This window comes from Corvus brachyrhynchos, unplaced genomic scaffold (genome assembly GCF_000691975.1).
Source record: "Corvus brachyrhynchos isolate BGI_N302 unplaced genomic scaffold, ASM69197v1 scaffold698, whole genome shotgun sequence".
NCBI lineage: Eukaryota > Metazoa > Chordata > Aves > Passeriformes > Corvidae > Corvus > Corvus brachyrhynchos.
In genome coordinates, this window is record NW_008239535.1 from 388,858 (window position 1) to 402,414 (window position 13,557).

The 13,557-nt window shown below is 41.2% G+C and overlaps 1 long non-coding RNA gene across 3 annotated transcripts in view; it reads right to left on the reverse strand.

Annotated features, from left to right (window-relative positions):
- The window catches only part of LOC108448422, an 11,921-nt gene extending 7,765 nt beyond the window's left edge, over nt 1–4,156 (reverse strand). The window contains exons 1-4 of one of the 3 annotated variants that reach the window (XR_001864301.1): nt 3,523–4,156; nt 1,771–2,545; nt 999–1,161; nt 245–479 (exon numbers count right to left, since the gene is read on the reverse strand). This is a non-coding gene — a long non-coding RNA (uncharacterized LOC108448422). Of the gene's footprint in view, nt 1–244; nt 480–998; nt 1,162–1,770 lie in introns of all 3 variants that reach the window. The other 2 variants (XR_001864300.1, XR_001864299.1) reach the window with 2 other exon arrangements.
- Between the last annotated feature and the right edge of the window lie 9,401 nt (nt 4,157–13,557).

The window sequence follows — 13,557 nt, forward strand, 5'->3', positions numbered from 1 at the left end:
TGCCCAGTGGGAAGCATGGGGCCAGATTCTTCCACTTGAGAGCAAAAGCACCTGAAAAATCCTTTACTGGTGAAAATGTCAGGGTCCTCAGTTCCTACTGAAATCTTCTTTGAACTTCTGTGCAAGAAAAAAATTCTGAATGTTAAATATAGAAGACAAATTATTTCTTTTGATGTATTGTACAAGATCAAGAGCAAACCTAAAAAACAATAAGCCTGTTGTTACCTAGGAAATTAATACTTACGTGTTTTAATTTATTATGAAGACAAAGAATGATATGTTCTGGCCACTATAGTGTACAATATCATTTCTCTCTGAACAAAGTTTCATCTGCCTTGTTTGTGTCCAACAGCAGCAAGGCCTTCAGCAAGGTGTTGCCAAAGGCCCCAAAACGACTCCATTCAGGTGAACTTCTACCAGCAAACTGGGATATTTCCTTCTCAGTGATTCATTGGTGTAAGCTTTCTCTTGGTGTAAGCCTGCAAACATGAAATTTAAATCACCTCTCCTCAATGAACAGATCAGATGGCAACAAGGCAGACATGCTTGGAAAGATTTAATACATACTAATAAGAGAGGAAGTCATCAGGAAACTGACAGTTCCTCAAGCTAATGAACATGTCCCAACAAAAATGTGTCTATTTTATTCACCATTCTTCCATGAGAGCATTTTTAGAACATTTATCCTGAGCAGTTCAGCAATATTTAGAAAAACATGCAATGTATTTGTTCATTTTTCTCCCAGGCTTTCACTTGACAATGGCCGGCATGAAGGTTTTCCTGAGTTCAACATTTGCCTTCCAGATTTGCAAGATTCTGATGGCTTGGAAATGTGACATAATCTTAATGATTTCCCCTTATTCTCCATTAGGCCATTCCACTGCTTAGGAGTATTGTGCTGCATTGATAATCACCTTGAGAAGACTTTAGTGAAAGCCTGGTGGGTGTGGTGGTATGAAATGTGGAAAGACACAATGCTCCTCAAAATGAGAACATACCACGGATTAAATACTCCTATCTTGCAGCAAGGGAGTGGTAAGAATCTTGGTAGGTGTCCTGGCATAGGGACCAGGACTGCGTGGATGTGCCTGGGAAATACATCAGGAACAGATCCCTTTTTAGTTCCTGAACACCAGTGTGAATATATGAAACATGACATCCCTTTAAAAAAAAAATAAAAGAAAAGAAAGTCAGGCCTCCTTTATCGGACAGGCAAAGACTGATGTACATTCACAACAAAAACCAAAACATGCCAACAAAAAAAACCCCTAAACCAACCAACCAAGAAAAACCACAAAAAACAAACAATATGTTAAAAAAATAATAGATCTCATACCCATTTACCAGTTTCATTCGAGGGTCACTAAAGCCTGATTACTAAAAAGTAGCATGATTTAGTTACCCTCTTTTGGGATATGTGCCCCCTGTCAAAGGGTTGTCCAAGACTGAGCTGTCTGCTTCGATTTCTTGGTTTCTGCTTGGTTCCACTTTGATTTGATTCTCAGATTTGATTTAGACTACTTTTCATCAGTGAGGCACCTTGACAGGCCATTTAAGTAGCACTGCTCAGTACCCCGTAGAGAGGTCGCATCCTGTTAGAGCTCAGTTTACCTTCGTTCTTTTCCTAGTGGAATTATTTCACCCTAACTTTTTTAGTCTGGGTGGAAATTGTCTAGGTATAATCTAGTAATTTGTTCACTCACTATACCAGACAGAGAAAAACAAAAATCACTAGGGGACAGTTGACCTCATTTATAAACACTTGCTTACGGCTGCTGGGATCCTTGTCCATTGCCTACAGAGGAATCTTCAGTGGCTGTGCTGGACTCTTCTGTGTCTGTAGTTAAATGAAATACTTTTCCACCTTGAACATAATTTTGATCCACCCTCCTGCACTGCAGCTGATGCATAAAGCTGCTTATTAAAGACCTGTTAAAACATCCAGTCTTCTTTGCTGATGAAACAAAACACAAAAGGTCATCTGATATTTGCTTTAAATAGGCCAAGGGTCACAAGAGATAGGATAAAATACAATCATCAACTTATAGCAGGATTCACATGCCCAGCCTACTATTTCCAAGTGCATTGCAAAAGTCTAGCATTTTCATAATCAGGTCACAGAAGACTAAAATCAATTACAAAGGTTAATGCCTATAACAGCTCTTGTTGGTAGTGGATCTTAATTCAAAATATTTTCTCTGCTGTTATAGTAAAAATATGTAATTATAAATTTAATCTCATATTATTGAAATACATTTTCAGATTTCTTACCAACTATAACAATGCAAAACTCAGAAATGAAGACTCCTTTTTGTTCACAAAATACAGCAACTATTTCTGACTCCATCCCTTTCCCTGCAGTAAACCTTGCCATATTGTAACAGCATTTTGCAAAGTAGCAAAATGTCATAATTATTATTGTGTTTTAGTAGGTACCTTCTCCTCGATGTCAGCCTTTCAGGATGCATCCATCCACCCTTTGGCTCATGCTGAGGTGCTTGGTGAAGAAATTTGGCCTTGGTGCAAGTCTGTGAGGATTTGCTAGCTAATGGGTCAAGGCAAAAGCAGGAGGAACATAACATAGATGGAACTATTTTACATAAGCAAAATTAACTTCTGAGTTGTATCTTGTTTGTTGCCTTATAGGAGAGAAAGTTTTGTCTGGTGAGTATTTGGACAACAATCTCTGTACTCCACAGGGAATACCAAAGGAGATGGTAGTTGCTCTGATTACAGGCTTCATATGACAGGCAAAATTTAAGCAAATTAACTCCTTTAATATTTGTACCACAAACTGAGGCTATTTACTTGCATGATAGCTTGATAAGGAGATCATACTGTTCATAACTGTATCTCCACAGAAGTTAATTTTTTGCTTTACAGCTGATGGTCCAATGGCTCCAAATTATTGCATGCATGTGGCTACAGACAGTGCATACCTAGAGCAGCTTCACGTACTCCACGAAGCAACAGAAGTGCTGAGAGAGATTATTGCCTTCTGCTTTCTCAACGGGAGTGGTGGGACACTGCCCCAGCCTGCCTGAGGCTCGCTAACCACACAGCCAGAGTCAAGGCTCAGTATTGCTCCTGGCACAACCAGAGCGCCAAATTAGGTTTGTGGTCATAGTAAAGAATGTTTTAGACCATTTCTCCTATGAGACTACAGCAGCCCATAATCTTTAAACTAGTCCATATGAACAGACATGGAGCTCCTAGGGTGTGTCTCTACCAATTCATTAAAGGCTCAGCACATGGTGGGGCCCAGTTTTCTGTTAAGGTCAAAGAAATTGGTCACTGAAGAAAAGCTTCTAGAAGTAAAAGGTACAAATTGGCAAGAAAAAATCATATCAATCTAAATTGATATTACACCATATAAGCAGTGAAGTGGTTTTTATGTTTAAGAAAGGCCATTATTATAATATCCTCGTTTTCTAGGCTCTATTCTATTACTTGAGAGTCCTTTGTCCTTATACATTAAAAGCATGCTTAGCTATAGAAGAGGATAGAGGAGTCAGGTCTGACCTGTTAACAGGCAGAGGAAGCAGACTGCCACCTTTTGCTCTTTCTTTGCTTCAGTGCCATACTCAGTTCTCTGTTCAGATGCAGTTGTCAGAGTAGTTCTTCATGCAGGATGTCCAAAAGGAGTTCTCTTTCCGGAGGGGTTATAGTTCTTTGAAATCAAGAAAGGCAACAAATAACATTATAATAAATATGCACTCATTGATTTCCTTTCCTGAGACAAACACAACTTTTTGCTTTCTTTGTTTTATAAAAAAGAACATGGCAAATCTCTTTCAGAAACAATTCTACATTCTCTTGTAAGTAATTTTTTTTAAACTGCTAGTGATATTCTTTCTTGCCAAAAGGGAGTCAGTCTACACTCCTCCCTCCCCAAATGTTCCCTCAGGAACACCTTGTACTTTCCCTTAACTATTCACTACGTCCACTGGAGTACAGCTGCAAAAAATGGCTCAACTTTACATCTGGATTTCCAATCAGTCACAAATTCATGGCTGCTTTCCCAGACAGAGAGCAATTAAATGAAACCTGTGAAACCCATTACCAAAACCTCTGGAAACATCAGTTCACCCAAACAAAGCTTTTCTCAGTGTTTCTCCGCCTAAGCTTTCAGGATTAAAATGAGATTTCGTAAACATCTAGGGAGAAATCACTCCCAAATTCATCTGCTGATTTTTTCCCTCTCCCCTCTAGCTCACTAGTATTATGTTCCATTTTTTAAATTTTGCTTTGTGTGCATTTTACTTCCACTGTACTGCAGACAACCAAGTGTACTAATGGATTTGTCCTGATATGCAGGAGAAGCCACATTCAAGTGACATTCTTCTGAATATATTGTAGAGAAAAGAAGCAATTTTTTCTTCTCTAAAAATAGAATGTGGCATCTCCAAAATGCCGTGTTCCAGTTCTGCCCCTTAAATCATGTCTGGACAGCTACTGTTAAGGTCTTGAAACCCTAAGTAATCTCAGAAACATTGTTGAGCAACCAGCTGCAAAACAAAATGGTACACCAAACGTTTCCAAGACAAGACTTTCTTCTTCTCTTTGTACTCTGTAACCTTGGCTGACAGTCTTTTTTTGCATCAGGACTGCCCACCTTGCAAGCCTGCAGCTACAGCCAACGTTTCGATAAAGGGGCTTAGACACAGTTGCATCTTCTTGAGCACCATCAGTTTCATCACAAGAGTCAAACGCACCTTTTGTAAGTTCTGCCCAAAGAGTACTTTTTACAGGGCTTGCAATAGCAGTTTTCTTAAATTCCTAATTTTCTCAAGCCAAAAAGTAGCTAATTTCTGATCTAATTTGCACAACACCTTATCTATCACTCCTGCTGTAACTTTGTCTCTGTCTTCAACATGGATGACGGACCAAAGGGGTCTCAGAGCCCTCACCTGAAGGACCATGACTGCAAGAATCTACTCCCAGCTGACCCTGAAACTGTGAGAGATCTGCTGCTCCACCTGGATCCCTAAAAATCTATGGGGCCTGATTGGATTCATCCAAGAATCCTTGAAGAGCTGGCTGATGTCATCACAAAACCTCTCTCGATTATTTTTGTGCTGTTTTGGAAATCCAGAGAGCTTCCAGTTGACTGGAAGCTTTCAAGAAGGCTGATTTTCAAGAAGGGCAAGACGAAGGACCCTGAAACCTATAAGCCTGTCAGTTGCACTTTGGTGCATGGTAAAGTTATGAGGAGAGACCTCACCACAGTCTACAACCTCCTTGTGAGGGGAAAAGGAGAGGTACTGATCTCTTCTATCTGGTGACCAGTGACAGTACCCAAGGGAATGGCCAGAATGGCAAGAGAGGTTTAGATTGGATTTTAGAAAGAGGTTTTTCACCCAGAGGGTGTTTGGGCACTGGAACAGGCTCCCCAGGGAAGTGGTCACAGCACCAGCCTGACAGAGTTCAAGAGGTGTTTGGACAATGCTCTTGGGCACATGGTGTGATGTGCAGGGGATGGTGCTGTGCAGGGCCAGGAGTTGGACTTGATGATCCCTGTGAGTCCCTTCCAGCTTGGGATATTCTGTGATTCAACATCAAGCCCATAAGTCCTGCCATAATTGAAGTGGTGGCACTAGTGAATTAAGAACTCTATAAAAACTTACCCTCTATTTATGGCACTACAACCAGCTTTCTGGGAATGTCACCTTAACCAGTATTCCCTGCACCACTTCCCCACCTATGAAATAGTGACAGGGATGAAAATCTAATATGTCACTACAGAACAAAGTAAGTAATATTTGGCACAACAGCAAGGTATTGCTACAGAATTATATAGATAACTTGCAGAAAGATATCAGGACTTCCAACTATGTAGCGTGGCTTGAATTTTTTCTTTCAAACCAAGAGTTGTAAAAAAGGAGGACAGTTTTAGTGATATTTGTTGTGATAGGGTTCACAAAGGAAGGATAAGGATTGGGATAAATGTATTGATACTAAAAATTCACCATAAAGTGAAAAATATGCGTCAGTTAAGCACTAGAGTATCATGAAACCTCTCAATCTATATTGTTCCTAAGATCATTTAGGTCCTAAAATGGGTATAATACTAGTGTACTTAGTAAAGAGCTGTCAAACCTCAAACCAATAAACTAAATCTGGCTTGACAAGCTGGTTAATCTGGACCAGCTCTTCCTGCTCTCTTTCCCAAAGCTCCCACAATGATAGGAGGGGACTGCTGCATAGTGCCAAACCAACTGGTCTGTCCAAACCAGCTAGCCTTGGCCACCAGCCTTCTACCACGAGGACCCATGGTCCTTCCCATTGTAGGGTGACATCTGGAAATGGGCTGAATCCACTGCTCAGAAAATGACAGCTTTCTCCTGGCCTTTTTCCTAGGCTTTCCCAGAGGTGGTCAAAAAGTCAGACAAACAAGAAATGTTCACATGTTTTAAGAGTTATATTGCATAAATTCAAGTCTTTGGGACATTGCAGCAACAGGAGAAGAAGAGGTGAATGACTGTGTGCTTGTGTGGCCAACTGCATGAAGATCAGGTGCTAGAGACTTAGTCTATAATCTATTTTATTATTGTGGTTTTCATTGCATTTATTTTTAATTAAAGGCAGTGCACTCATTAGGACACAATTTCAGCACTTAGTCCAGAAATGGTACAAATTATACCACTAACATATGAAAACCAATACCAGAAAATTTGCAGTTCTCTGAATGCAGAGAGGAGACAAAAGAGTTTAAGCATATAAAAATAGAGTGGATATAACCACCACTTAAAGCATGTCCTAACCATTCAAGCAGCTAAAAGAGAAGATATTTGTATGAACATTTTTTGTTTAAATGGTATTTGTTCTCCTCAATATAAACTTTCCACTGATGTGGGAGAAATATGCAGAAAATGAGCAGTTGCAGTCTTTGTGGTTTTAAAGAATTATTTAAGAACTGTAATGCTGTGTGATGACATCTCCCCATGTAGGCAGAACTGGAATATATAGATAGGATCAGCTTTTATACCCATCCAGTTCCTTCTCAGCTTTTCTATTGGTTCACAAAGCATCTTTCATGCCCCTATGAATAAAGACTGCATTCTGTATATTGGTGACATTGTGACTGGACTCCTCCATTCACAATCCAGCCCTGTCATCACCTCTTTTGCTACCTCACATAGTTAGAGGCCTAAGCTATTGTGCACATCTAGTAAAATCAGTAAAAGGCTGAACAAAAGAAAGAAGTGTTCAATAACACATTACTAGTCTGAACAGCTGCTTGGGGTTCTGAAGAAATGAAATTTCCAAGAGTGTTGAATTTTCACACACATTCCTTTATGTAAGGCATACTAACCAGGCATGTCCCTGTCCTGTGAGATAGAAGGAAAGAATGAAAAGAATGATGAGTCAGTGAGGAGATACTATGTTTTTTCTAAGAGGGTACCATTCAGAGTTCTTGACTATGATGCCTTTTGAAATGCTGAGATCCCTAGATGCACATTCTTCCTTCGTAGATTACATTCCCCTTGGAGCAATGAGCATACAGCAGCTGTCTTCTTTCCATCAGCAAATACTGTACCAGACTTGCTAGATGCAGAATTTTGCTCTCTGATGCAGGATACCCTTTCACTGCTGTGAAAGGATCAACCATGCTGACGAGGATACTCCCACTCAGGGCAGTAAAGGGCACAGAGCTGAGTGTTACAGCTTTGTTACACTACAATAAGAGTAGCTGGTTTCAATCCCTTGCGGTCTCATGAGTAAAAATTATGGCTGCTTCTCCCTTGCCTATTTATCCTATAATCCACCAAGCAGATGAGCTAAGCAATTCAGAGAAAACTGCTTTGCAAAATACAAAAGCTGTGTCATGCTACAGTCCTCCCTGATGAGTATAGTATTTGTACAGTCTCCAACACTTTAATTTCTAAGGTCTTCAGTCTTTCCAGAACATTCATTTGTCACATTAGGTGCCTTAATGCACATGTTTGGAACAAGGACATACCTACCTCCATTTTCCCAATGTCTTCCCATGTTCATTTTGTACGATCCCTGTAAATGTTGCACAAAACTACATGCCTATCATTCTCAGAGCGTCCCAGGGAACATTCCTCCAAAGGGAGACAGCTGCACATTTCACATTTCCTTTGTGGAAATGTGAAAACAGCTGCAGAGGGAGTAGGTATTAGGAGAGCTTTCTCAGCCAAAACCTTTCCCAAGGCTCCTGCTGAGGCAGGGAGGTTCTGCCCAACTTCCAGCACAGCTGGTATCACACCATGCTCTGCTGACTCAGGGCTGGGGCTCTTCTCCAGCAGCCTCTCACCTGGCTGATACAATCACACAGTGCTTTCAAATCACTTCAACCACCTGCCTTTCATTGGGGAGATGCATGCAACTTATAGCGTGCACTATGAGGGCCTTGGGTAATTTTATTTCAGATTGTGAAATGCTGGCTATTGTGCAATGATAAATCCACTTCAAGCCTCATTATCTCACTGCTTTAAGAAGTGAAAGTGTGTCTGCAAGCATATCTGAATCACACTTTCCAAAATGAAGACTGTTTTGAATAGAGCTAACTTATATCCCTGGAAAATCACCTCCCCTTCCTCAAATATATTGTCTGCTGACCTGTTTTTAAATGTGGTTATAGTCTCATTTCATAGGCCTAGCAAGATCCATTTATACCAAGACAATTTTAAAGAGGCTTTGAAAGCAGTAACTCCATCATAATATTGTCATCATAAATATGGTCACACTGTAAGATGAAGTCTTTAGTTACTATGTTCTCAAAAGATCAAGTAATTCTTCCAGAAAAACAAATAGACTTCTTAGTAGAAGAAAAAGTGACCTACAAACTTTTCAGTGTCATCAGAATTCCTTGAGATGTACCATTCCCTCTTCCATTTGGGTCCTCTGATCTCTTCTGTTGCCTCTTTTATATCTCCCTGCATGTTTTTGCTGCTTATGGAGAATATGAGTCAGAGAATACAGACAAACCTGGAGGGTTTGGGGTTTTTTTAAAGAACACTTTAAAACATTAAAAACTGCAAGGTTTCACTAGGAAGGCGAAAGCAAATTTAACATAACACCTTCCTAGCAAAGAGCTGAAGTGTCAGATGCAAAGTGAAACATCACTCTGTTTTCAGCTTCAAGGTGGGATCCTGTTCTGATGTCAAATATTCTCCACTCATGGTACCTGCTGGATTCCTAGTTGCTGCATTCAACTACTTCATGGGACAGCTCTTTGGGTCCCTTCCTTCTGAGGGCTTCAGTCTGTCCTTGACTCTAGACAATTTGCTCTAATATCTCTCTTGCAGCACTTTAACTTCTTCTAGGTGTCATTTCAGTGTCTTTTACATTGCCATTTAAATGATGGATTTTTCACAGTTCAAAATGCTTACTGTTCAGCTTCACCAAAGTAGTACTAGATGCAAGTAGTGGGATTTGCCCTAGGCATTCATTTTGAGGGCACAAAGATAGAAGGCATAGAGTGGGTCTGAAGAAAAAAATCCAGTGGACACTTCAAGCCAAAATAGAGATTGCCATCCAAATTCTCCTCTACCAGGATCACTGAAATGAATAGGACACCTTTATGAATGAGGTTGCCAGAATTAGAGCCACCACAGTGTCTCAGTACAAGCTACCATGCAAACACTTATTACATGGAATCAATCCAGAACAGACTATAGGAAACCATATTATTATTTCAAACATACTATTGCTCCAGTTGCACATAGCTCTCATTCCACAGTATCTGCAGTATCTGCAGTGCCTACAAAGGATATTCTCCCAATCTGCAGGTCAGAGAGCTGTTCAGAGGTTGTACGGTGAGTCCATCCTGATGACAGTAAGTTTAATCCCATCCCAATGGGCAAAAAGGTGGGTCAATGGATCTGCCAGGAGGATAGGAGGAAGCTTACGGATGGGGGAGAAAAGAAGAAGAGCGGAAACCTTGTCAGAGTGAGAATGCTAGTCTGGCCCCACCAGGCACCAGTTCCTTTTCTGGTGAGGGATTTGGCCTTTGGCCCACGTTTGTGGGGCCTTTATAAGTGCCAGAGTTCAATTAGTCAGTCTAAAAATACCTATATGAAAAGGAAATTTTTGGCACCACATTCTGATACTAAGTGTCCCTGCAGCAGGAACAGTGTCACCAGTGACCTGGTGACCCATGTGCTCAGGGACAGCCACCTGCCCTGCCAGCTCTGCAGCTCACTGTGCACTCAGTACTGCACTGCCAAAGCCCCATGGGCCTGCCAAGCAGCAGATTTTCAGAGGCTTGTAACTACTGAAATCAAGTCCAGTTTTCACTGGCATAGTATAAGATATTCCACTTCAATGGAGCTTAAGTCTGACTCACTCCATGCTTTTTGGCTTTTTGATGCCAGATTTGCTAAAAAAACCCATGTGTAAACATTGGGAAGTTATTTTCTCGTTCTTCCCATAAAACTCAGCCAACACAAAAGAAATACTTACACAAGTAATTCTTTTGTTTGCTTGTTGAAAAGTCCAAATTCAAGGCACTTGAAAATAGAAAGATGAATTTTTTTTGTTTCCCTCATGAAAACAGAAGCATGGAATGGAAATGTGTAAGCAGCCCCAGGAGTTACTGGTGCTCCAGTTACATTCCAGTAAAGCTAGACAGATTTGTTTGTGTGCACATGTGTAAAATGAAACTTCAAGTGAGTATGCATTTTCCTTAGATAAATTTGTCAGCTACCAGTAACATTATTACTGGTATTATTACCAAAGAAAAACTGATTATGGAAGAAATAAATATCCTTTGCTAGTAGATTTCTCTCTGATACACAGTGAGTACACTATGTACACATCCTGTTTTCCTCTTTCCAAAAAAATAACATTCTTGAGATAAAAAACTCATTTTTCTCATTTGAGAAAAATGTTACTTTATCCACAAGAACATGTATGTAGCATGCATGAGATGTTTACTGACCTTCCTCCTAAAAGACACAATTCTCCAAGCTGTCAGTTCATATATCAGTTCTAACATTCCTTCCAAGCACATGTATAATACGTGTGCAAGCTACTCATCAGCAAGGCTGTTTTAGAAATAGGCTTAGGTAGTGCGCCAATGCCTAGAGCTATGTCTCCAGCCCATTTGGATATGAATGAAAGGGATGAGAGACAAAATGTTCAATTATCATTAAACTACTGAACTAAAAGACTGAAAAAAAGTAAAGCATTTCTAACAGTGGAGGCAAAAATCAACTACTTTGTCACCTAAAATTAACATCTCAGTTGCCATCAGCAATCCATTTACTTGTATTACATTTAACCAATTTGATTCAGGAAAAATTAAAGGTTTTTTTTAAGTTAAAAAATACTTATTCTTTATATCATCTAACTGTATCACTGTAATTTTTCATTTGGAAATTATATTATTATATATATATAATTAGGATAGATAACTGTGTTATGGGTGTCCAGCTGTGCTCTGGATGTAAAAATCCCTTCATGTTCAGCAGATAGCTACCTGGTGCAGTTTGTAGAGCCTGTGCTGCTGCTTAGCTGGCCAGTTAATAAGGGTCTGCTTAAGGGTGAGATGGAACACTAGTCTCCACTGGCTGGGTTGACTTGAGGCTCATTTCAGCTGCCTATGACAGGCATCCAGTACCACCACAGGTGCCTTGGGTATCCACCTGGCCCCCAGCTGCCTCCAGCAGTCCACAAAACTTCAGCAATTTCTATGAAATTTTCCAAAATTTGTATTCAGTTTTGCAAAAATTGAGTTAGCAAAGAGCAAAATTATCTACTCAATGTCCTAAGGAAAATTTCCTTCAAGAGTATCTAAATGCCCCAAACATATAAAGCAGTATAAAATCACAATACAACAATCTTCCCAAAGCTTTACCATAAATTCGGAATGCATTTTAAATACATTTCAATGATCCACTCTCACTTGCTGAAAACTGCTGAGCTTTTCCTCAAAACTATTACAAAGTAAGTATTTAACTTTTTAAGCTACTGCCTATGATATCATCCCTTCCTCTGCCATAATATGAACACCCTTTTTGTTTTCTACCTCAATATCCAATATTATAGCACGGGATGCTTTTGAAACACACCAAAAGCCCGACATCTCAGTCTACAATCAAATCCATTTAAACTTACCACTGGTTTTATTAGGCACCAAACAGCTTTCAGCCTCTTTTGTAGTCCTGAGACGTGTCTGATCAGTTGTCCTCACTTTCACCATCAGAGAGTTTACAGGCGGTTGCAGATGGCTAACTACACAGAAACATACTCCTTATCAAGGCAGAGTTTCTTCTTACATAAGAGTTAACCAAAAGATTAAATTAAAATATTTTGTTAAGAGATATGGCTGAATAGGCCAGGTGCTAAACTGGAAGACAACAGCAGCTTGGAAAGACATTTTCATTGTTTGGCTGGAGAACAAATAATAATACAAAATATTGAGTTTTGGAAATAAGTTGTATAAATGCAAGTGGTTTTTCTCTTTGTTAATGTTTTGTCAAATGAACATGTAGATAATTCAAGAGCCCCCCTCCAAGAAGGAAGCATGGCCTTGCTGGAGGGAGAAGGCAATGCTGGCTTCTCTAGTAGTCAAGACACAGGAGGCAGAGTGGATGTCCTAGAACCCTGGAGCCAGAAGACTCATGTCTTTGGACACAGGAGTGAGTGCACAGGCCTTGGTCCAATGCAGCTTCCTGGAGCCGGAGCAGTGGGTGCCACCAGGCCTCCAGCCACCTCCACCCGGCAGGACCCAGGGCTTGCCCTCTCCCACCTCACATGTCCCAGCCCATGACAGTGCCTGCAGGGAGCCAGGGACCCAGGCAGTGCCAGGTCCATGGAGCACTCCCACTATGGACCATCTGTCAGCTGTGGCCAGAGACAGCTCGGGCACCCACTGGCACAGAGAAGCCACTGCTGTCTAGAAATCAGCTAAAATGCAGAGTGTTTTCTGGGGCTGCTGGAGCAGGGGGGAGGTTTCCAGAGTTCCCATGGCTATTGAGTGGAGCTTGTGCAATGGCAGCTATTGCTACAGGCTCTGGACACCACCCAGCAGTGGGTGAGGGGCTCTTGACCCTCCTGCTGTTGCCTATTTCCAGGCCAGCATGCCGTCAAGAGAAAACAGGAGCCTGAAAGCGGCTAAGCAGGACTTTTGGATGGTCTGTCTTCATGCAGTCCCTCTGTGCTGGTGCTGGCCCAGGCCCAGCTGCTTTCCCATGGGCTCCTCGAGGGCTGAGGTGCATCATCCATATCCAGCATCCAGCAGCCACACTAAGCCCTGCTGGTCTCTGCTCTGGGTGCAGCCATCTCCATCCACAGGGCTGGTGATTCCCCATGCCCAGGCACAGCCATGTCCCCAAGTGCCAGCTTGCAGGAATAATCAATTCCCTCTTCAGTACTCATGTAGGCTTCATGCCTTCCCCTTCCAGCCAGGAAGTGCCCGTGTGGCACTGCAGCAAGGAGGGACATGGTAGAAATGGTGTCTCCTGTTTAGCAGGTTTCCCACAGAGGGTTTAACAGAAAACTACATATTTCTGTCATGCATGGACTTCAGTACGAGTATGTGTCCCACAGGTCAAAGTGCTTCACAGCAATCTCTCAAGAAAGAGC